General features: G+C 43.2%; 1 protein-coding gene across 1 annotated transcript in view; it reads right to left on the reverse strand.

Moving 5' to 3' along the window:
* SP7 (Sp7 transcription factor) overlaps positions 1 to 22,081 on the reverse strand; it is a 58,721-nt gene extending 36,640 nt beyond the window's left edge. Inside the window, exon 1 of the mRNA XM_061615019.1 lies at positions 21,385 to 22,081. The gene's annotated coding sequence lies outside the window, so the exon portion shown is untranslated. The remainder of the gene's footprint in view (positions 1 to 21,384) is intronic.
* Between the last annotated feature and the right edge of the window lie 3,810 nt (positions 22,082 to 25,891).

Genomic DNA, 25,891 nt, shown 5'->3' on the forward strand with positions numbered 1-25,891 from the left:
AGTGTGTGTGTGTGGAGGACCTCTTCTGCCTCGTAGCATCCCTCCGCTCCTCCGCAAAGCTTGATCTCTCCCCCCCTTGGGCTGATGCATGCGCCCTATTCGCAGCCACGGCGAGAGGAGGCTGGTGAAGGCGCCACTGGGATAAGGGGAAAGGGGAGCTGCCTTGGCGTCTCATCCCAGCATCTGCTGCACTCACGGAGAGCGATAATATTAAACAGTCAATGCTTCCTTTAGTAGCTGCTTTTAATGTCTCTCTAAAGATAATTGTTTGGGGTTTTTTTATGTTTCCCAGAACGCATGCTGAGGCTTGTCCTGGGGTGCCAAAGGCACACCAATCTCACCCAGGGACAGCCTAACAGCCATGGGTGGGAGCGATTCCCTTTCTTTCAAGCGTCTATTCCTTCGTTTAGGGAAACACCACCCCTTCCCCGCCTCCACAGTTAACATGCTAATGTGCAGGCTCAGCATCAAAGGAAACGCTGATAGCAATAAACGCATGCGTGTGAATGCTACAAAGAAAAACAGCCACTTTATTCGTAGTGAGGGCGGAAGTATGTGGACTGTCAAAATCAATCACGATGGAAAATGCAGCAATTTTAATGTGGATCTGGGGTCCCATGTAAACAGGCCCCAAGTTAACTATACAATGAATTCTTAATGAGTCCTTGGTTTTTAGTTCCTGAAAAGCAGGAGACTTGCCTAAGCCTCTTTGCAAAGTTTTCACATTTGCCTTTTGGGGGGAGGGGAATTTGTTAACATTCACCTATACTTACGATGTGGTAGTATTTGCAGAAAATAAATTCTAGGTGCTACCTGATCTCAGGTGAACCCAGCGCAGAAAAGGTGCGTCCTGGTTGCTAAGGAAAAAGGAAGAGCAAACTGTGGAGATTCCAGGGACTAGAAAAGAGACGGAAGCAGGAAAGGTGCATTAAAAAGCAGGGCAAAACAGCAGCTCTTTAGGACCACAGAGATTCCTATTGCTTGGTGTCCGAACAACTCACTTATCAGTCACAGCTCTGACTTAACTTATTGGCAGGAGCAGCCAGGCCGGCTCATTTCACATAAATCACTTAGAAGGGTACCTGCACATTTTGCTCCACAACTTTCTTTCTAAGAGAGCTAGAGAGTTAATTTTTTTTAAAAAAAATGAACGCTTAGATACTGGGCTACCTGCTGGGGATGCCAATTAAGGCCTTCATGGGTGCCCTGGCACCTGTGGGCAACAGATTGGTGATCCCTGTTATAGACAATACTCAGATGGACCAGTGGTTTCATTCTGCATATGATAACTTCCTATGTTCCTAACTAGCAATTCACATATCGAATCACTTCCAAACACCAATTTGTTCTCTTACAGTCAGTATCCACAAATGGGACAGACAATACATACCATTTTGTACCATTTCAACATAAGGTACCTCTCCCTACAAATCCAATCACATTCCCAGTAGGCCACTCATAATTGCCAGTCATAGTTCTTGTGCAGTAGAAGCACAATACGATCTTCTCTGAACTACTGATTCATCCCACTGAAGACCCATAGAAAGGCCCTTAGTTGCACTGGAAAGGAATCTTAGAGAACCACCTCCTTTTCTCCTTGTTTTTTAAAACTGTTAATTACACATTTATTTTATTCTTCCTTCAGTGAGATCAAGCCGCAGGGCACAAGATTCTTCCCCTTTCCCCTTTTATCATCTCGTTAACCTTGTGCATTAGGTTAGGCTGAGAAAGAATGGGTATGACTGGTCTGAGGTCATCCAGTAAGCTTCATGGCCAAGTGGGGATTTGTGGGAGGGGCCATCATTCAGCGGCAAGGCACAAGCTTTGTATGCAAAAAGTCCCAGGTTCAGTCTCTGGCATCTCCAGAGTAGAGTTGGGAAAGACCCCTGTATACTACTCAGAAGAGCCACTGCTATTTAGAATAGACAATGTTGTACTAAATGGACCAATGGTCTAGCTCATTATATGGCACCTTCCAATAGCCCACATCTCCTCAGTCCTAGCCTAGTGGTAACCTCTATACCATACTGGCTGCCTATTCCATTATCCCTCCTTTCTGTACCCTTGCAATGTTCTTACTTCGCTTGTTGTTCAATAACATAACAAAAATGATAGATTTAAAAAAGAAAAAAGTAGAAACTTCCAAAAGTGAGGTTTGTCCAATGGTAAACCATCATAAATTTTATGTATCATGCACATGTATCTTGGAGTGAGGCAATAAGAAACCTAATTTTAACTTTGCAACTCTTACGATATATAAAGTGGCTGTTGCCCTGGGTTTTTCTTCCTTATTTGATCTTCCCCAGAACTGCTGCCCTCTGTGCAACCACCTGAGGAACAGTTTGATCTCCATTGTTACACAGATCCAGTGCCACTGGCAGTTTAGAGCAGGGTTTGAGACTGAAACTGCTTTGGCTGCCCTAGTACATGAGCAGGGAACCAGTGGCCCTCTAGATGTTGCTGGACTCCAACTCCCATCATCCCCAGCTAGCATCACCAATGACTAGGGATGATGAGAGTTATAGTCCAACAACATCTGGAGGACCACAGGTCTTCCACCTTTGCCCTAGTGGATTATCTTTGACTAGATTTGGACAGATGGGAGTACAAATCTGGAACCTCTCAGTGGTATTTGATATTTCTATCGAGCAGGAAAGGAGAGCCTGTGGCCCTTCAGATGTTGATGAACTCCAACTTCCAACTTCCCTGACTATTGGGGGGGGGCATGGTGCTGGGGTTGATGGGACTTGGAGACCAACTTCTGGAAGGCCGTTGGTTCTCCACCTTTCTTCTAAGAGTATTGAGTGATGCCTTCTCACCTACTTTGTAGAATCTAATGCCAATGGTAGCAATTCTGACTAGATCTCTCCTGGCTTTTTAACACACACTGGTGGTCACATGACTTTTCAGAAGTAGTTTTATGCTGGCAAATGACTACTACAGTTTGTTTGGGTGGAGGGCTGGCTGGCTTTTCTGCTTAAATCTTTTGGGCTGTGTTTGTTTTTATATCAATTTTAAATGGTTAGATGTGTTTCTTACTATTGATTTTGAAGTTTTATTTATTTATCAAACATTTCCTTGTATTTTTATCCTGCATTTCTTCCATCCATGGAACCTCAGATGGCATGCATGTGGTTCTCAGGCGGTCCCCTCCAGGCTCTGATGAGACCCTGACCTCATTAGCTTCAGCAAAGTGATGGCCTCATGAGCCTTCAGACCATACCCTATGGGCTGTCAAAAGGCACATGAGGCCTGCTCTGAGCAGAGGAAGCACCATTTAAGTGTGAAATAAATAAAATGAGCAAACACTGACTGACAGCTGATCCCATTAAGACATGCTAACAAAGGGTCAGAAAGAGTTATGTCCTACCTGACAACAGCCTCTGTCCCTCTATGTCCTTCTTTCAAAACCCGTAACAGTAGAACCAGCTAACTCTTCTAACAAGGTCACTTTCACTTTTGTTAGTTGGTTTCAGCTTGTGGGTTGTTGGGTTTTTCTTTTTCTTTTTCAGTGTCCTGAAGACATTCCTGGACTCTGAGACAACCAAGAGAGGAGACAGCAAGCCCATCCCAGACTCAAGAACACCAGCGAATGGAGACAAGACTTTGCAGGAGGGGGGGATTACCGTCCATTTGCTTTCACCACAGGCAAGATCAATAAAAGTTCTGCTGGCTACAGACTCTCCTGAGACATAACGTTGTCAGTTTAGTGCTGGCTTATTCACACAAGCCTGGTGTCCCACAGTATTGGCAGAGTTGTTTTAATTTGCCAGTGTTGTTGTCGTCTTGGGATTTTGTACAAACATTCTTCCCCTTACACTCCCAGAATTTACTTTTTTCAAGCCAAGCACGGCCTGTTCAAACAGACAGGAGATTCTTGCTTGCTTTTGCAGCACAAACACAGGCCACTTTGGATAACGGGCAAGTCAGCAGAGCCAGAGGGAGGGCAAATCTGGTTTGGGGGAAGGTGGTTGGCTACCACATCTTACTGGCTATTAGGCTGGGCAAGGGGCCAAGCAAGGGAGCACCAAGGCCCCCATTTCAGCCCAAGGAGAAGCAAGAAATCAAGGAAGGGATTCCAAGAGCCACAGGTATTCACACAAAACACCGAAGGGCAGAGACATGCTAGGACGGCAAGAAAAGTTTGGTTCAGGGGTAGCCAAACTTTTTAGGCCTGTTGGAACATCTGGATTTTTGAGCAAGTGCCATGAACACCACCTCCTCTGGTCACTCATCTCCCAGAGCATCCCCCATTTCCAAGAGACAGAAAGTAAGAAAAGGTGTGCATGCACATGCTTTGTTTTTCCAAGGGATCTGGGTGAAAGCTGGATCCAATAGAGTTAATCTGAACACATAGAGCTGAAAGAGGAAGTGGGAAAGAATGTCACTCTTCCAACTTCCTCCTTCAGTTCTATGTACTTTTCAAGAGACAAAAACATAACCACCCTCACCACCTCATAACCAAGGAGCAGTGAGAGGAGGAGGAGGGCTCAAAGGCTTTCTGGACACCAAGGGAAGACCTCCAGGGCAACATTGCAGCCACAGGGGCAACACTGGTGACTCCTGGTCTAATTCAGTTCCTGCCTGGAGCACAAGGAATGATGCATAGGTTTGTCTGCACTACAGATAAAGTGGTTCAACCATCAATTTGCTTTCTTTGGGCTATAGAAAGGCATTATTCTATAGCTCTATAGTGGTGGTGGATCTAAATATATCCAACAGAGAATTCCCAGTGCTATTACCAATCAACACATTGAAGGACATTTGAAAATATAAGATATTCCTTTTGCTTTGTTCAGCAAAAGTCTTTCAGGCAGGAAACTTAACAAAATAAGCATGGGCATGCACACTTTTTGCCAAACTAAATCTGGTTCACTTAACTCAGATATCCACACTGCTTCTTCAGGTGGGCAATAGAATCTGCTGACACTTCAAATAAGGAAGCATGATTGCCGATATAACGGGAAAGCATGGTTTTCCACTATGAGAATGAGCTGCAGCAAGCTTCAGGTTCACACACTCCCCCTGCCCCATCTCCTCTCTTACTCTGTCACACTTATAAGCAGGAGAATGAAAACTTTCATTGTTGATTGTAAGCTACTGTTCTCTTTGAACTTTAAACTGTGACAACTAACCAGGATCAAGGCATGGTTTCAGATCCTACTTTGTTATGGCAAGGGCCGTAGCTCAGTGATAGAGCATCTGCTTTGCACGCAGAAGGTCCCAGGTTCAATTCCCAGCATCCCTAGGCAGGACTGGGAGAGAACCCTCTCTGAAACTCTGAAGAGCCACTGCCAGTCAGTGTAGACAATACTGAGCTAGATGAGCCAATGATATAAAGCAGCTTCTATTTTGTTAGACTATAGCTGGAAAAAAACATAGTTTACAGCTATCACAGGGAACTGTGCTAATTAAAAACCTAAAGTGGCTCTTCCTTGCCGGCACAAAAGAAGGGGACAGCAGAGGACAGGGTAGGGGGAGAATGTGAACATAAAGCTTGCCATGGCTCATTTCTATAGTGGGAAACTATGTTTTTCCACTACATTTTAACTGAGCCAATTTGTTCAGAGCGCAGTGTTTGCTTTGAGGCAAGATTCTTCATTGGAATTACAGGAGGAAATCTAACATTCTGTTTAGGACAACACAAGAAATATCTAAATCATATGTGTATTGGAATCAAGGGGCCCCTTCATCACAGTGCTGTAAAAAAGATAAGCAGAAAGGCTCTCAGGAGTGCAAAATAAAAGATGAATCACTCTCTAATGGGAGGAGCCAATGGACACAAGCTGGACATAAGAAATGGTGAGCATCAAGTGCAGAATTTCCTGGCCAACCATGCAATCCAGCAGAGAATCAATGTGAGCTAAAGAATCCATGTCAATAGGAAGATTAGAAAAACAAAACAGCACTCCCTCCCTATCAGAGCCCACTGGATTCCGCCCCCATGTGGGGGCTGTCAATTTCACATCCTCCTTGTTTTCTTTCCAATGCTTCTTAGTCCTCTCGGCACTCATCACCCGGTGATGCCCCAGTGACTCTATTTTCCACCTGATATGAGTGACGGAAAGCAACAGGAATTTGTTTGGGACACGCCAGTTTGATTGCAAACAGAGCATGTCTTCTTAAAGATTATAAAAAAACAAAAGGGAAAAAAACCCCATACATCCTTAGGGACTGCCAACATACCATCTAAACACAAGGAAGAAATGCACAGCAGGTCCAGGCAACCAAAGGCGGTTAGTCTATTCAACCAAAGGAGTCTAAGCTATTATTTTATTTATTTTAAGTATAGGCCATATCTTTCTAAGTACAACTCATCCAAAGCAGTCAGAATGAAATTAAGTAACCTCTAGCACAGAGGAGGTTCCTTTGACAGGGCTTAGGTGTACTTCAGCCTATCCAGGTCACATAGCTGGACTGCTGATCTCAGTCCTCCATCTTTAGTTCAAGAGGAACAGTAAAGGTGGCACAATCGACCAGCTGCACAGGCACACCCAGCAATGCAGTGCCTCGTTTTTACAGGTACTAGATATAAGGTGCTGCCTTGAGAGACTCAGTTAGACCACAGTTACAACTACACTAGTACCATTGACTTGCTGTGGTTCTTCTGCAGAGATCTTTCCCATCCTTTTTCACTGGAGAGATGTCATGAGTTGAACCCGAGACTTTTACATACAAAACGAGTAGTGTCGTCTCTGTTCTTTGCCGCTATTCTGCTTTAGCAAAAACACTGAATGAGTTCTCAAGATTGCAAGGTCTTAAGTGGGCATGCCTTAGCCAAGGGGTAGCTAATATGATACCTTCCAGGAATTGTGGACTACAACTCCCATCAGCCCCAACCAACAACTATTAAGGATGATGAGTGTTATATTCCAAAAGATCTGGAGGGCACCCTGTTGGCTATCCCTGCCATAGGCTTTTCCAGGCCACCAGCTTCATTACAATGTATGTGTGGCTACTGATCTTTTTTTTGCATGCTATCTACCAGATGACCTCCCTCTGAGCTACACTTTTATTAAGTAGCTCTTTCGGGAGGAAGGGGCAGGATACAAATTTAAATAATAAAAATAAACAACTTACGTTTTCAGCTCTCATCACAGGATACACTGTATTTTGTATCTGAATGCAGGGAAACCTATATTCTTTTCCACCAGAGTCCAGCCATTTTGTGCAATGACAGCCTACCAGATCAAAAGGCTTTTCATAGGAACATAGCCAACTGCCTTATACCGAGTCAGATTAATGGTCCACCTTACTGTCTACACGCTGACTGGCAAAGGCTCTCCAGAGTTTCAGACAGGGTTCTTTCCAAACCCTACCTGGAGATGGCACAGGGGTTGAACCAGAGACCCTTTTGTATGCAAAGCAATTGCACTGCCATTGAACCACAGTCCTTCCACTTTTCAGACCAGGACAACTGTTGCTCTATAATGTAAATTCAGCTAGTTCTTTAATTATTACACTGTTCAGTCAGTCGCAGCGTTTCCCAACTATTGGGCCACCAGATGTTGTTGGACCACAATTCCCATCTTTCCTGACCATTGGCAATGCTGGCTGAGGCTGATGGGAGTTGTGGTCCAACAACATCTGGTGGCCCACTAGTTGGGAAAGGCTGGTTCAGTGCCTCCTGGCAGACAGGGGCCACTTGGGGCACTATCTGTCTCCTTCTCTTAGCTCCCAGCAGGGACTCAGTCTAGGTATTAAATAAGTCTACATCTAGTCTGAGATGTAACCAACTTTCTTTGGGAATGGTTCAAAACCAACTGTCTCATGAGGTCACCATCTACACAATTGAAATTAGAAGCTTTTCTCATATATAAAAAAGGTAGTGTATTTTCCCCCTTTGCTGCTGGAATCCAGACTGAGAGAGCCTTGCTTGGTTCTCCGAGAGAGAGAGCCCAAGATGAGGCAGAAGTCACATGGTACCCCCTCCAGTGGTGGTAAAATGTAATTATAAAGTGTGGCTCCCTGTACTTGGGGGTAAGCTTCACTGAACATAGTAGAACTTATATGGGTAAACGTGAATAGGATTACACTGTAAAAAATAGCCAACAAATTGCTGATCTTTAATGGTACCCCAAAATCTGCCATCTGAGGGAGGCTGTATCATTCTGCTTAAAGATAGAGGCCAGCCCTAATAAATATGCCTACAATATCTTTGTTTGAGATGATGTTACCTAAGCATATCATCCTGACACAGCATTTTTTCCAACTATAGTAGTTAAGCTAGAGTTTCGACTAAGTTACCATTCCAGTGTGGGGGGCATGTTTATTGCTTTATATGCCTGATTTCATGTTCTGTTCTGTTTTCCTCATATGATTTTTTGTTGTTTAAGTTTAGTCCAGTTATTTGAAGCTCTGGTCTGCCAGTGAGACATGCTGCTAACATGGTATTGACACAACTGCAGGGCTGGGGAAGCTGTGGCCCTCCAGACATTGCTGCACTTCCAACTCCTGTCAGCCCCAGCCAGCATGATCAATGGTCAGGGATGATGGGAGATACAGAAAATTGCAAAAAGGTCAAGATGCGGCCAACAGGGTGTCAGTTTGTCATCCTTACCTTAGGGAATGTATGAAAGCTTTTAAGAACAGATTCTGGCTTTGCTGTTAATACTGTATTGTGCTGACATTAATTGGGATCTGCATGTGCTACCTGTATTAATACTACCTGTTCTGTTTTATGGATTTGTGGTGTTATGTATTTATATTTATGTTTTTAATGTGTTGTAAGTTGTTTGGAGACCTTCAGGTAACAAGTGATTATCAAGTTTAAATAACTCCTCAACCATCATTACATTGCTCCAGAATCTAAATCACTTAGTGCTGATATTTGTTGTTCTGGAGTTAGGCACCGTATGGAAAACAGAGTTGCATTCTCATAGCTGACAGGAGCTGGAGGAAACAAAACTCAAGAAATGTCATCCTTTCTTTCCAATCCTGTTGACTCATTTTTGGTCCGTGACCCATGAACTGAGAAACCCACTCATATACAGCTTGTAAAATCTTGGTATAAATGGCAGCATCATTGCTCCTTGGGGAATTCTTTGGAATCTTTGTTCTGGGAAATTCACGAGAGAGATCAAAGGGAGTTGTCCATAGGATGGGGTGTGGGATGAGAAGAATAGAATCGCACCTGCATTTTGACCTCTGGCCTCTTAAACAGCCTGGAGCTTTCCATCTCCAGAAATCAAAAGAAAGGTGAACAAGAAGATGCCCTGAGAAAAGGGGTGGGGGGAATTTCCAGTTGCTGCTTGTTAGGACCTAAGAAAATTATCACTGCTGAACTGGGCCAGAGCAAGACATAGGACCGGTTCACACATGTGGGTCTGTCCATCACTTGATGACTTACAACGTCAAGTGATGAGCTGCATGTGTGACTGGACTGTTGCAGGCAGACAGGACTTTCACATCATTGCATCCAACAAAATCTTTTTAACAAAGTTCCCTATTTCAGCTGCCCATCACCACATATACAGCAACAGATCAAACAGAGAGAAATAAGACAAAGCATACAGATGCATGAATCAGGACATTGGTTCCGGAGAACTGCTTAGGTTGTCATAAGGGACATGCGTACCCCAGCAGATTTATTTTTCTCTTTTTCCTTGAACAGCTGGCCATTGTGCTGTATCACAAATTGTTTATAAAAAAAAACCCTTCATTTCAAAAACAGTCTGCCAGGAGGAACGGCTGTTTGAGAAAAGTCTTCTTTGGATCCTCACTGAGATAATTATGCAGTGCTCCACTATTTCAATTCGCTTTGGATGAACAACAGGACGTGGTCTCATAGGGATGGGCTGAACAACCCATCACACTAAATGGATTGTTAACAGAGAGAAACATCTTCCTGTCTTTGCTCATTGTCATTTTTAGAAATCAGATTTCTAAGAACAGATTTCATTCTCCTGACATTTTTGGTCAATAGCTACTTTCTGTATTCCCAACATTTGTTGGCTTCTTTGGTAAACTATTTTATATCACTGAACTCAAAAAATCCTGTAGCAAGGAGTTCCACAGAAAAATTATTTGCGTTTTAAAAAAAACCCGTTCAGGTTCTTTCATCATGAGAAAGGAGAAATAGTAGGTCTCTCTTCACTTTTATTTTGCTTTGTAAACATCGATTTATTTATTTATTCATTTATTATTTTTATTTATATCCCACCCTTCGTCCCAGCAGCAGCCCAGGGCAGCAAAGAAAAGCACTAAAAAAACATCATAGAAACAGACTTTGAAATATATTAAAACAATACATCTTTCAAAACTTTTTTTAAAAGCTTTCAAAACTTTTTTTTTAAAAAAGGTTAAAAACCCTGTTGTTGTTTTTAAAAAAAAGTTTGAAAATTGAAAAGCAATTCCAACACAGAAGCAGACTGGGATAAAGCCTCAACTTAAAAGGCTTGTTGAAAAAGGAAGTTCAATAGGCGCCGAAAAGTTAACAGAGATGGCGCCTGTCTAATATTTAAGGGTCTAATATTTAGATGATTTTGTTAATCCCCATAAAAGAGCAATTAGCTCTGGATACTATAATAGCCACTGCCAGCTGTTGATATACACATATATATACATATATGTGGGTGTGGGTGTGTGTATACACACACAGCGCAGAATAGCAAAGACACTGCAGTAGCCTGATGACATTCCCATATGGAGGAAAACAGTCCCGTATATAGAGCCCAGTTATTCAATAAGCCCAGTAAAAGCCAGATAAGAAGCAATGGTTTGACTGGACTATATGAAAACATGAGAGAACAAGAACCAAATTGCACATCAGAAATGTTGAACGGTACCATTTCCCACTTCATCAATAATTCTACCCATTGGGTTCCGCTTTTCCATTTTCATAACCCATTCTCCCATTGTTGGAGGTCTGAATGGGCCAAACTGTTCAACTTTACTGCTGCAACTAGGCCTGGAAAGATAATCTCCTCTACAGGGAATCTGAAACTAGGGCCTTGTTCTCACTGAGGAGGTAAGAAACTTGTGCCTGGCTTGTACCAGTTCAGAATGCAACCAAGGGTTCTCATAATGAAATGCTTCCCCACTGAGGGGGGAAAAAACTCTGTTATAGACAGAGACCTAGTCAGGAAGAATGTTATGCTGGCATGCTAGCTTTCTATGTGGAGAGAAGGGGGGGCTCATTCCTCTGAGCCCTCACCTGCAGTCTGAAGTGACATGGCTCAGACACCAACTGCCTCAGCAATAACTATGCCTAAATATTCTTTAGTTAACACAAATACATACATAGATCTAAGAACTTAGGCCCCATCTACTCTACAAGCAGTTGGTGGGTGGGGGGCAATGAGGTGGGGGATAGGATTTTTGGGGCAGAAGCCAGTGAAGAGAGATTAACCCTTCCTGCAAACAAAGAGGTAACCCATTCTTCTTTATTCTTGTTAGTTAGGAATGGTACTGCCCTCCCCCCCTTTTCCTGGTATAACCCTTCCCCTGGCTGTCATCCCCCCACGCCCAGCAATCTTTCCCCCAACCATTTCCCCCTACTTCATGGGTTGGGAACCTTTGATATTGCTGAACTACAATTCCCATCAGCCCCAGCAAGCATAGGCAGGGAAGATGGGAGTTGTAGTCCAGCAACATCAACTACCATTAGCCCCCAAATCATATCAAGCTATACAACCCAGACCACAGAGCAAATGTTTTACAGAAAGATCATGCCAGGAAATTTCTCTAGGTGACTCAAGAAAGCAAGCCAACCTACACGAACTGTGAAGGCAAGTCCCCAACGAACAATACCCCCTCCCCAACAATCCAGGCTAGCATGAACCCCAAGTTGTTAGCCAATTTGATGTAAAGGGAAATTGTTTTGTACAGCAGGTGCTAACAATATACACATACATACATCCAGCGGAGAGTATGCCTCACTGAATTTTGTGGGGCTTATGTCTCATAAGACATGCATAGGATTGCTCTGCAAGGTTCATTTCACTAGTTACACTAGGGAAGAGATTGGTAGAAATTAATTTGAAATCTGCATATAGATATGTGATGAATCCACACATTAGGGGGGATTTTTTTCTGCAATAAGCAACTGCTTCCCCAAGCACATATACTATACAAAAACTAAAACTCTATACCTGTAAGACTGTCACATTTTACACACTTTCTATGGAATTCTTTTATGGAAAGAACTATTTGATGAATGGAGACACGGTGATAACCTCACTCCTCACCTGATCTGCATGGATCTACAGAGGAGGGATGGCTGTGTGCCACATATGTATCTGCCTCTGTGTGTGTGTGTGTGTGCGTGTGTGTGTGTGTGTGTGTCCGGTGCCCTATGCATGCATGCAAGAGTGTGTGAGAGGATGTGGCGTAGCCACACAAATTTTTAGCCACCACACTGCTGGCATGTGGTCCCTGGAGGACTGATCAAGGGTGAATGTGGCCCTTGAGACAAAAAAAAGATTATCCACCCTGGTTTAGATTAAAAAATGATTAAATGTGCTAACAATTTAAAAGATTTAAAAGGATGGCAGAAAGAGGAGAGGATTCGATTTCCTCTCACCACTTTATCTGCTAATTGAAGAGCTTAAATCACAGGAAGTTAGATTTAGGTTAAACATTAGTGCCGAAGCCCAGCTTCCGTGAGGCCCCACTGAATTGGTGGGATGCATCTGTTTGATGAAAATAGGGGGAATACGTATATGTCCACCAGTTTGTTGCATGTGACTCGTTGCCAGTTACTAGGGCTGGGCTGGAGCCTCAGCTATAACTTTCTACAAATAGTTCAGATATGGAATGGGCTTCCCTTAGAAAACTGTGCCTTAGGTCTGATCTGAGGCTGCAGGAGAATTGTGATATAGCAGAGTGGGCTTCAGACTGCAGGGGAGACATGCCATTTTTGAATGCTCTTCTATATTTTTTCAAAACACTGTAACTCTCTGCAAGTAAAATGCACAACAAAACACAAAACACATAAGGATGGGCAAATCTGTCCATTTCAGTTTCTCACTTTTCCAGTCTTAAATTTCGTTCTCCACATTTCCACATCAGTTTGCAATTTAATAAAAAATCATTGTTTTAGTGTGAATTTCTCCTGATATACACATTTTGTATGCATTTTTGCAAAGCAATTTCCCCTAATATAATGCATTTTTATGCACATTCTACCCCAGTGTATACATTTTTGCAATTACTTGGCTAGAGAACTGCATTGCAAAATTTGGAGAAGTGTGAATTTTGAAAGACGGGCTGAGTTTTGGCTTGCATGGTGCTTTGGAAACTGAAGTTGGTAGCTACACCTTTTAATGTGAACTGAATCTAATTTCTCCCCCATCCCTACAGCAGGAGAAGTGTTCCAGCACACAGCACACTCCTCTGCTGCGCCAGTTTACTATGTGGAATGCTTCTTAAAAACACGGAAAGGCGAGTTACAAGATTTGATTCTCTCACTGCCTGTCTGAAGTGGTACAGTGCAGCTCATTCTGCTGCCTCAAGATTCTCCCACCTCATTCTATTACATGCGTAGATTTAGGCCTGAGTTTGCTTCCCTGAAGGTGTTCACAAAAACTCTGAGCAGCCATCTCTCTGGGATGTTGTTGGACTCCAACTCCCATCAGTCCAAACCAGCATGGCCAATGGTCAAGGAAGATGGGAAGGGTAGTCCGACAACTTCTAGGGTAATCAGAGTTTCCCCTCCAATGGGAAAGAGAGTTCATCTTGGCCCTGGGATACTTACACTTGAATCTGACCTGTGCCACAGAGTTTGGCCTGATCCTATACTCCCTTTTTAGACATTCATTGAATCCTGCAGCTTCAGCATCCACGTTCTTAGGTATTAATAAAAAGGGTCCCTGCTGGATCAAACCAAATGTTTATCTAGCCTAGCATATGATTCCCACAGTAGCCAATCAGATGCTCCAGGGAGCTCACAAGCTGGGCAAGAAGGCAAAAACCCTCTGTTGTTTCCCAGCAAATAGTTTTCAGTGGCATTCACCCTTTGAAGATAGTGATTCCATCACAGTTATCACAGCTAATAGCCTTCGTTAGATCTATCTTCCATGAGTTTGTCTCCTCCTTTTTTCAAAGCTATCAGCTGTCCCCACATCTTGTGGCAATTAATTCTGCCAGTCAGTTATGCACTGTGCAAAGAAATACTTTATTTTGTCATTTTTTGATACCACTTCCCAGTGGTGCCAAAAAGGAAGGCTGGCTGGCTTATCACTTGAAGTAAGGGAAGTCATGTGCATTACCATCTAAAGAAGGGCTCCCCATGAAGCCAATTAAGCTCAGAGTGTAAGGGTCATATTCAACATAGTGCTAACCAAATAATTCCATCAGCACAAGGATTTCTCCCTGTGCAATGGCACGTTCTCTCTACGCCCCCCCCCGCTAAATCTGTTCTGGGTTTTCCCAAAAGCCTCTAGAGCAGATTTGGGAATGGCACAGGGCACGCATTCAACTCTTCAACACATGTCCCCATCACTTTCCAAATCCCCCAAAGTCTGATTATTTTTCAAAATGGATTTGTTTCACATGGGCAACAGGACACTTTTGTCCACTTTAATTGTACAAACTTACATTTATGGTATGCGCTTGATTAGCTCATGCAAAACAGTGACAGTCTGGATGGAGGCACCCAAACATTACCTAACTCTACCACTGCCCTTGCCAGTCAATTTGATCTGGTGAACCTGAGTTCAACTATCAAAGAGAGGGAGGTACTTTCTTCCTCTTTAATTTCTCCAGACCATTCATCATTTTATCACAGGGGTGGGGAACCCATACCCTCCAGATGCTGTTGGACTCCAACTCCTGTCCTCTGACCATTGATCATGCTGGCTGGGGCTGATGGGCACTGGAGTCAAACAACATCTGGAGGGCCACAGAGGGTTCCCCATACCTTCTCTATCTTTCCTTTTTTTTCCTAAATGAAAAAACCCGAAACACTTTAGCCTTTGAGCCTATTTGCTGATGATGACCAACTCCATCTCTGTATACCTGATTCTATTAGTGCCTCAAGACTGGCATTATTTTGCAGGAGGGATTCAAGTGTGTACCGCACATATGGGTTTACACAATTAAAATGGATTAAAATGCTCTGCTGCCCTAGTACAACAAACCTACTTTTTTTTTTTTAAAAAAAGGACATTTTGAGGTTTGGAAATCAACAGGAAAATGCACTGAAGAGTGTGGGATGAACGAATGACAAGTGACTACCCCGTAAGCAAATCAGGATGAATGCCCAGTGCTATATCACCATCCCTCGAACAAATCACACCAAAACCTCAATAAAGACCAGACATAGTCTAACCTTTGCATAAGCTTTGTGCAAGCAAATCATGATAAAAGCCCAATAACTCGGCCTCTCTGTTCTCCACCCTTTCCACCAATAGAGTTATTCAAGTTGGAGACCCCTTTTCTGTGGGGTAATGCTACTGTCTCTTCGAGCTTCAGTGGTGCTAATAAAATCCAGCACAAATGGAAGGAGGGTCACACCAGCTTTGCTGCAATATAGGTAATACAAAAGCTTCTGAAGAGGAAAAAAAACGATGGAAAAGAGAAGTCAACAAGAAAAGCCATTAGCAGGACATTTAAAATGGTTTGTGAGGTGAGAAACAGGCTTGCCATGTGACTGGTGGCAGCTTCACATCTGTGGAACACACTCCCCATGGAGGTACCCCTAGCCATACCATGGACAGCATCCATTCCGTTAGTGCAAGGATTTACCTTTATTTAACAGAACTTCCCCCCCCCGTGCATATCCTGCACCCTCCCCAAATCTGCTCCAGAGGTTTGGGGAAAACCCAGAACAGATTTAGGGGGTACACAAGGGGAAGGAGGAAAGTTCCATAGCACAAGCGTAAACCCTTGAGCAAGGGAAGGGGACTACACTGGATACAAGCCCAAGGATTTGGGTTTTCTTTTTAGAAAAAGGTGAAGACGCACCTCTTCCTGCAGGCTTTTAGATGAGGGGAGCTATGACTGAAGTAATTTATCAATCACTTGACACTGCCACTTTTATTATGAGTGGTATTGAAATAATTGTTTTTAAGTTCTTGTCTTGCATGGTGATGCAATGTAGAGCATTTTGCAAAGAGCAGTATATAAATTTCTTAATAATTAAACATACACAGGGTTAATGGTTTCTATTACAATCAGCAGCAATTCTTGAGCAATGTGTGCTGGGTTGACATCTTCTGGGTGATGCAGTGACTACTATATGCAGCCCCCCAAAAAACTTTGTTCGAGGTAAACCACTGTTGGTCAGGGACTCATCCAGCTCCTGGCATTTAATGAATTGACTAAATGAACAGCCAAATGGGCAACCTGATTCTTTGCATGTTTACTCAAAGAACCCTGCCCAGGCCTTTTGAGGAGGGATAAAGTATATGGTGACATTCTATTTTTGCTTCTGTTGCCTGATTTATCTGTGACTGTTGTTAATTTTGCAATATTCTCCTATTTATTTTGTTTTAATTTTTTTATTGTTAATTATTATTTCAATGTTAATTGTGTACCACCCTGAGACCCTTGGGTGAAGGGCAGACTACAAATATCTTAGGGTAATTAGGAGCGGTTGACCTGTGGCCCTCTAGATGTTGCTGGACTCCAACTCCCATCATCCCTGACTGTTGGCCATATTGGCTGGGGATCATGGGAGTTGGAGTCCAACAACATCTGGAGGGCCACAGGTTCCCCAGCCCGGTCTTAAATTATAGATAAAAGTAACGCCCATGTTCAATTGAACTTGCTTCTAGGTGTAAGTGTGCATTGGATGCTGGGGACTAAATAAACATTAGCTTCCTTAGTTCCTCTCTTCACTTTTGACAAACAGGACTGCAAATTAACAAAATGCTATCTAATTAGATACTCCATTGCAATATTGCAGTTTGCTAAAGAAGGCAGTGACTTACTTAATGGCAAAACCCAGGAAGAGGAGGTAACAGAGGTTTCCAAACATCTGATAGTGAAGAAATACTTTTTTTCTGTATTAAAATTGGAAGCTCCCTTTACTCCTACACTCCAAAAGGTGTCTGATTAGAAGGAAGCATCCCCTAGCAAAAGCATCAGAAAGTCATGTTAGACTTTAAAGTGCCACAAGACCATTTGTTGTTTTTGCTTCAAAAGACTAACATGGTTATATCTTTGGAAACTGTTACAATGGAACTGTAGCAGTGACTCGTGCAGAGATGCCATAGGCAGCTCCCTGTGTACCCCATTCTGCTGTGTCGCTATAGGTGTGGCAGCACTGACACTTTGCAACTCCCTACCTATTGACTTATACACAGAACATATCATACGGAAAGCAGGATTGGACCAAGACAGAGGTGTGAAAATTGGAGGGAGAAATATCAATAATTTAAGATATACAGACGATACCACACTACTAGCAGAAACCAGATGATTTGAAATGAATGCTGATGAAAGTTGAAGAGGAAAGCACAAAAGCAGGACTACAGCTGAATGTCAAAAAGACTAAAATAATGACAACAGAAGATTTATGTAACTTTAAAGTTGACAATGAGGACATTGAACTTGTCAAGGATTATCGATTCTTTGGCACAGTCATTAACCAAAATGGAGACAATAATCAAGAAATCAGAAGAAGGCTAGGACTGGGAACGTCAGCTATGAGAGAACTAGAAAAGGTCCTCAAATGCAAAGATGTATCACTGAACACTAAAGTCAGGATCATTCAGACCATGGTATTCCCGATCTCTATGTATGGATGTGAAAATTGGACAGTTAAAAAAGCGGATAAGAGAAAAATCAACTCATTTGAAACATGGTGTTGGAGAAGAGCTTTGTGCATACCATGGACTGTGAAAAAGACAAATAATTGGGTGTTAGAACAAATTAAACCAGAACTGTCACTAGAAGCCAAAATGATGAAACTGAGGTTATCATACTTTGGACACATAATGAAAAGACATGATTCACTAGAAAAGACAGTAATGCTGGGAAAAACAGAAGGGAGTAGAAAAAGAGGAAGGCCAAACAAGAGATGGATTGATTCCATAAAGGAAGCCACAGACCTGAACTTACAAGATCTGAACAGGATGGTTCATGACAGATGCTATTGGAGGTCGCTGATTCATAGGGTTGCCATAAGTCATAATCAACTTGAAGGCACATAACAACAACAACAACCACCTATTGACTTGAAGCAGATGCCTTCGATGTATTCTTTTGAGCACTGCTTAAAACATTTCTGTTTAGGCAAGCCTACCCAGACACATAGATTTTGTTGTGTTTTAAACTCTTCTTTAGTGTATTGATGTTTTAATTGTTTTTTTAAATGTTTAATTACTTTTACTTAAAATTGGTAACTTTAATGTTTCTTATCAACCATTTAAAAGGATTTTTTTTACAATCAAGCAGTATATAAATTCTGATAAATAAAATACCTACCTACCTACCTACCTACCAGGGCACTACCCTGCTCCAGTCATATCCAATGTAGAGATGAGGAGGCTGATTGGATGGAGGCAAGGCAGTGAATCATACAGAGACACAGCAGGCAGCCACCTCTATGAGTGGATGCTTTGGACTCATACGAGCCTCTAATTACTTGTATCTTCCATCTTGTGGAACACTAGCACTTTTCTTGCAGTTTATCAGTGTGCCCCAGTGTACAGTTTGGGAATGGCTGAGATTACCCAGTTGTATTTGATCCAAACAGGCAAAAAAGAAGGCAAAAAAAAGCCTCTTGGGTTTTCAGCCCATTAAATCCAAGTCCCCTTCCAAACTAAGAGCATAGAATTCAGGACTCCAAATGCTTAGTCTTCCCTGTACTAGCCAGCAGGCAATAAACAGCCCATATCTCTATTTCCACTACACCACCAAAGTTTCACAGCCTCCCCTATAGCTTCCCAGTCAGTGAAATCTTTACCGTTCCTGCACTCCAATTTATCACAATGGCAGAATTAGCCCCATGGACACCAATGGAACAAAGCCACTTTAAACCACAATTAATTCCCTTTCAACAAGGACAATTTATGCTACTGGAAGAAATTTTGGAAGGGCCCTTAGCTCAGTGGAAAAGCATGTGCTTACATAGAGATATTCAGTCCTCAGTATCTCCAGCTAATGATCAGATAGGGTAGCAGGTGCTGGGGAAAAGCCCTGCCTGAGAGCAACCACTAGCCACAGCAGATGGCACTGGGTCTAGAAATGGCTTGACAGAATATAAGGCACCTTCATGTGTTCAAAAGACCTCAGTGATTAATCAAGCCTGGGCCAGCTCCAGAGAGTGTCAAATGTGGGCATTTGCCAGGGCTGCAAGATCAGAAGAGGGCCCACTATACTAACAGTGCTACCAGTTCCACTTTGTGCAAAGAGTATCCAAGAAGATCAGATGCAATCTAAGACAATGCTCAGTTTGTATATCCAGCCTCTACCAGGTTGGGGGTAGGCACAAAGGGTGTTTTGCACCAGGGCCCACAAAATCCTGGAGCCAGCACTGAATCAGGTCCAATTTCAGCAGAGCAACTGCAGTTTTCACCAGCAAGGAATCTGGCGTGATGACCTCCAGTGATGCAAGAATAGGTTGATTTACATGAACAGGATTTATTCATTGTCCATCACCCCTTGATCACAGGCAGTCTGTGGGTCTTCTCTTGAATGCTGCCGGCTTATACTTACATTAAGGCTGTGTACACACCATAACTTTAAAGCACATCCCCCCTCAAGAAGACTGGGAACTATAGTTTCTTAAGAGTGCTAGGAATTGTAGCTCTGTGAGGTGTAAACTACAATTCTCAGGATTCGTGGGGGGATGTGCTTTGAATGTGTTTTAAAGGTATAGTATGCATCCTTGGCCTGTTCACTCAACTGAGCACTGAGCTACTTCATTTGAGACCTAGTGAAGCAGAGGGGCTAAGCTGTGGACCAGAAAGTTTCATACCTTATTTCTGCTTCAAGCAAGTCACTATCTCTCAGCCTCAGCTTCTTGTCTGCAATAAAGGGGTAAAATAATACTAGCCTACCTTGCAGGATTGTTGTGGTATTAGTGAGATGACACCTGGGAACACTTTAAAGCACTGTACAGATGCTAAGGATCATTTAAATTTGGAATGCACACAGAATAACCTCTGGAAAGGAGGGAAATGTTTCAGCCAAATTAATCAGCCATCCAGACATAATCCTGATAACTGAATCCGAATTCTTAGTGGTGCGAGTGATTTCAAGGAGCAACCCCATTATTTGAGAGAGGGAAGGGGAGAGAGAGAGAGAGAGTGGAGACACACAGAGGAATCACTTGTGTCAGAGCTGATCTTAAATGCCTTTAGAGATCACTTAAACCCTGATACTTAAGAGAATCTTGTTGTGTTCCATGAAGCAAATAAGAGTTCTTTTTGCTTGGAGTACCCAAGTCTAGTCTAACTCCAAGAATGGAATCCAAATCCCACTACTTTGGTGGTATCCGTTGCCTTTACTTCCCCATTTTCCAAGGCTGCACATTTTAGCCTTGATGGAAGGGGTGTCTCTAGGCTTTTCTTTAATGTGGAACATGACCTTATTAATGCACCTATTTCCAGCCTGTATGGCTCACAACTTTTTTTTTTAAATCAAACTTCAAACAACTTGCCGTTCCTTTAAAAAAAAACCCTGCTCAGTGCTGGTTTTATTTTCCAGTCAATCATTAGTCCTATTTTTAATTAAAATGGCTTGTTATCAACTTAACCCTTTCAAATCCTCAAACCCCACACCTTTATATCATGCTTTTTAGATGTTGTTGTTTTAAAAAGCAAATCTTAAAAACAAAATTGTAAACAGAAAAGCTGTGTGGAAGAAAATATCTGTAGCCAATAAAATCTGAAAATAGCCCTGAATTAGGATTTTGTCCTCAGCCAAAACCTAAATATTTGTGAATACAGAGGCTGAAAAGTCGGTTTTCCTCCCGTTTCTCAGTCCTTGCTCCAGAAGCCAGCGGTGGGGGAAGATATCTCAGAACAAAAACAGTTTCACTGGAACACAACTCCTCTCTTTCAAAATCAGATTGCTGAAACATTTGCAGTTCATCTAATTTTGGGTGGGGGGGAATCACAGCACACACACGCACACGAGGAAATGAATAGTTACTTTAAAAAATAAAAAAGTACCCCTCCGTGACAAACTAAATACAGATGACAAATACTAGGCAGCTCAGGGGGGCTGTACCCCTAGAACATCACATGGACTCTATAAAAGTTCCGGCAAAACATCCTACGTCTATTTTGCTAACCTTTGATACAATCTCCCTGCCGCCGAGCGCTTTTTTGGGTTAAATACAGTGTGGCCACCTTCCCCCAATCCCTGAAATTACAGATTTTCTTCTTGAGGTATTTAGAAGATTGAAATACTTTTCAAAATAAAATTAAAAAGGACGGAGGAAATTGGGGGGGGGAGAGAAAGAAATAATAAAGTTAGATTGCGCCTTACTTTTCTCAGTTCCTTGAGGTTTTGACTTTACTTTCCACCTGGTCTGACAAAAGCTCCAGATTGCTTCAAGTCAGGGCTCTTTAGGGCCCCTGACCACGCACAAGACGGAGATTACCTCAAGCAGTGGCGATGCCATCGCTGTCCCAGCCTGAGGGGTTTGCTGCAGAGTTTTGAAAGAGAGAGAGCGCGCAAGACAGAGAGAGCGGGCTGGAAGAGACGGGGGGGGGAGAGAGAGAGAGAGCTCCTCTGCTTTACAGGATCCACCCTCTAATTACAGCCTGGGAGCCTTTGAGGACCCGCTAGTATCCAATAAAGGAGGAGGGCCTGTGGTGGTGGTGGTGGTGCTGCAGAGGGGAAGTAGTCAACATCTTCAGACTGGGGTTTCATCCTCCTCCTCCACCACCCTCCTTTTCTCAGCCTTTCGAGGGGGAGAAAGAGAGGAGGGGAGCAAGCACAGAGAGGGATTAAAAGAAGAAGATGAAGAAGAAAGGGGAAACTGAGCACAGGGAGGAATGGAAAGAAGTAAAGGGCAGAAAGTTAGACGTTTCCGAAGGGGCTAACTGGCAGGAGATGGTGAGGAAAGAGAGGATGGGAAGGGATCTTCACCCCTTCCATATGCCATCCGTAGCCAGGCAGGACAGATAGCTTGGGAGTAGCTTTATGGCCCCGCTTGGAACTGCTTGGCTTACAGGAGATGGCCGGCAGGTGTGGTAAGGTCTTTGTCTGAATGGTTGAGATCACGCCTGCCAGAGAAGATAACAGCCGCCTTTTTCAGTTTGTATCCAGATGTGTGTGTGGGAGGGGGTGCAGCTTTGAAACAGAATGGTAGTGTAACATTGTTGCAGTGCATAGTCTATTGAAAGAACTAACTGTGCAGTCCTCTGCATTTTTATTCAGAAGTAATTCCCACTGTGTCCAGTGGGGCTTATTCCCTAGGGATAGGATTGCAGCAGCCTATGGCTACATAAACATGACATTTTATTCTAGAATCAATTGGGACTGAGTTATGCTTTTTTCCACCTAGTCTGTATTTTTTGGCCCTGAAAAGCACCTCGTGTGAAACTGGTTTCATTCCAAAAGTAAAAGCTCATTATAGATTGATTCTACATTACTCTGCAGTGTGTCCATTTGAAAATGGATGTAGGTGGTCCCAGCAATTGTGTGTGTGTGGTGTCTCCACACCTGCCCAATGACATTATGGGTGGGCTTATACCAAGATTGCAAGGGGAAGGTTTTCAAACACATAAAGTAACCAAACCCACCCGCCTGGATGGGTTTGAAAGCAGCATGTTGAGGATCAGCACAAATGATTCAATGTTGAGAAAAACTACATTTTTGTGCTACAAATGGGAAAATGCGTATGCAGCCCCTGTATCAAATTCACACATTTTATTTTGCCTTATGTAGTGTAATGTTCCTTCAGTTTAATTCAGAAACAAACAAACCTGTGTCTCAGGTTTCAAACATTTTGAGAGACATTGCTCTAGAGTTGGAAATACTTCAGCTTCCCTGGGTGCATCTTTCCAGTTTCCTAACCATTCAAATTGCTTTATGTTTGACCAAACAAATTGTCTACCTAACCAAGTATTGTTGGTGATGGGCAGTAACAGCTCTTCAGGCAAGGGTCTTTTTGAGCCTGAATTCAGTAGTTCCTTTAACTCGGGGGGGGGGACCAGAGTTGGTGCCAGGCATGACTGGTCTCTTGGGCACCAGCCTGTGCTGGGCCCATGGTGCCCACTCCACCTACCTCTCACATTGCCTCTTATGACTGCTGCGTGCGCATGCCTGCCATCAACCAAGATGGTGGCGGGGGCTTCCTTAATGGGCAGATGCCCCTGCTGCCATCTTGGTTGATGGCACATATGCATGCTATGCTACACACACACATGCCTGCCATCAACTGAGATGGTGGCAGGCCCTTAGGGGAGCTTCTGTAGCCATCTTGGTTGATGGCAGGTATGCACGCACAGTGCACACAGCATTCACAGCAATGGGAGAGGTAGCTGGGGCTTCAATAAGCCCACACGGTCTGTTTGGGGAGGTGTCTGGGAGCTCCCTCTCTGCGATCTGTGGCAGGATTGGGAGCCAACGCTGCAGATGATTGTGGAATGGGAGCACTACCCTCCCACCCTAAGGAGAGGCCCTTCAGCCCCCCCCCAGGCCACAGGGCTCCTCGGCCAGGGCCCGACCTAACCACCCTCTAGCACTGGCTCTGGGGTGGACCTCAGGGCGATGTACCAACTGCAGCCCTCCTGATCTCTCTATCCTGCTATCAAGACTCTCCCAGGCCACACCCTCTCCAGGCCACATCCCTCAGCAGCCCCTACTCTGCTGCCTCTTAGAGTGCTTTTGCCCGGCTCGAATGTGCCCTTGAACTGTATAATGCCTCTTGTTTGCCTGATGGAGGTGTGTGCACGTGTGTGTGGGTAGAATGTAGCATACAAAGGTAAGGGCCCATCTGCACTATAAATTTAAGCAGTATCATACCACTTTAGACAATCATGGCTTCCCCCGAAGAATACTGGAAATGTAGTTTGTTAAGGGTGCTGAGAGTGATCAGGAGACTCCCCTGGTCCCTTCACAGAACTACAGTTCCCAGAGTTCCCTGAAAGAGGGATTGATTGTTAAACCACTCTGTAAATTATAGCTCTGTGAGGGAAATAGGGGTCTCTAAACAACTTTTCCAAGTTTCTCACTCACCATTTGTATTGGATGCTATCATGACCATTGATATAGGGTAAATAATTGAACTTTTAAAAAAAACACCTTGCGAATGAGATTGTTGCAAGAAGGAGATGGGCCTGCAAAGCTGAAAAATATTCTCATAAACATTTCGAAGAATTGAAATGGACTTAACTGGTTACTTCTAGTCAACTAATAATCTGGTTTTAACAATCGACAAGCGGTAGAGGCCTAGACACGTAGGAACATAATAAAATTCAACCAGAACAAAGGATGTTATGTACAGGAAAGGAGAATTAACTGCACACTAAGTAAAGTGAGGAATCACTGATTAGTCAACAGTACCTATAGAAAAACCTATATGGGGTTTATAGTGGATAACAAACATCTAGAGCAGGGATGGGGAACATGCCAGCCTCCGGATGTTGCTGGACTACAACTCCCATTATCCCTGATTATTGATCATGCTGGCTGGGGTTGCTGGGAGTCAGGACTATTCAAAAGCAACATCTAGAAGGCCACAGGTTCCCCATTCCTGATCTAGATGATATTGGGTAAAATCCTATTATCTGCTATGCATTACTAAGTCCCATTGACTTCAGAAGCATTGAAATCATACCTTTTTGCTTGTTGGCACTGAATGTGGCTTTATCTTAATTTTTTTTAGTAAATGTATATGCTGCCTTTCTTCCATTATGGAATTTAAGGCAGCATACCTGGGATTCCCAGGCAGTCCCCCATCCAGCACTGACAGAACCCAAACTTGCTTAACATCAGCAAGATAGCTCCATCAGTTAGCAGCAATGGACACTCAACCAAAGGCATCATAATTGCACCTGATGCTAATTATCTATCATCTGTCTATTCATCTGTCATCTGTGTATTCCTTAGAATCGCCATGTAAGGTAGGCCAGTATTCTTATTACTGATGAGGCCCAGCACCACCCAGTGAGTTCCTATGAGACTTGAACCTGGGACTTCTCCACCAATAGCTTATATGCTCTTGTAAGAAAATGGACAGATAGACAGATAGCTTACTTTTCAAATAGATTGTCGACATTTCAACATGCAAACTTTCCTTTGTTTCCTGTTCTTCTTTTGATCCTTGAACCCATCCATCTGTTCTGCTGTCTGCTGTTAAAAGATACAGAGCCATCTACAGAGGCAGAACATATGGTTTGCATGCAGAAGGTCCTAGCTGCAGTCCCTGGCATCTTCAGGAAGGGCAGGAATGACCTCTGTCTGAACCCCTAAGCTGCTGCCAGTCAGAGTAGACAATATTGAGCTAATCTGACTCATTATAAGGCAGTTTTCTATGTTCCTATGTTTTCCACCTTGAACTTTACTGTTCTATGATTGAGGGTGCTATATACCAAAATCAGTGATGCCATGGCTCACAGATAACTGCTGTTGCTATTTTTATTTTTATCAACAAGAGTATTTCCCAGATTAGAAGAGAGGTAATAGTACCACTCTTCTTCGCAATTGTAAATTGCTACCTTTGGGATTGCTAACTTTTTTTTTACTGGGCTTGCTTCTTTGCCAGTAGCTTGATATGGAGGCATTTAGAATGTGAAGCTTCTTTCTCCCTTCTAGTAAAACCTTCACAACTGTCTTAGGTAAGGGATGGTCCATTGTTCAATGGCAGATTGCATACAGAGGATCCCAGGTTCAATTCCAAGTATCTCTAGTTAAAGGACCTCAGGTAGTAGGAGTGTGGGAAATCCTCTGTCTGAAATCTCCAATGGCCTCAGCCTGTCAAAATAGACAAAACTCCTGGGCTAGGTGGACCAAGAGTATGGGGTGGTTTCATGTGATCCAAATC

Source organism: Rhineura floridana, chromosome 3 (assembly GCF_030035675.1).
Source record: "Rhineura floridana isolate rRhiFlo1 chromosome 3, rRhiFlo1.hap2, whole genome shotgun sequence".
NCBI lineage: Eukaryota > Metazoa > Chordata > Lepidosauria > Squamata > Rhineuridae > Rhineura > Rhineura floridana.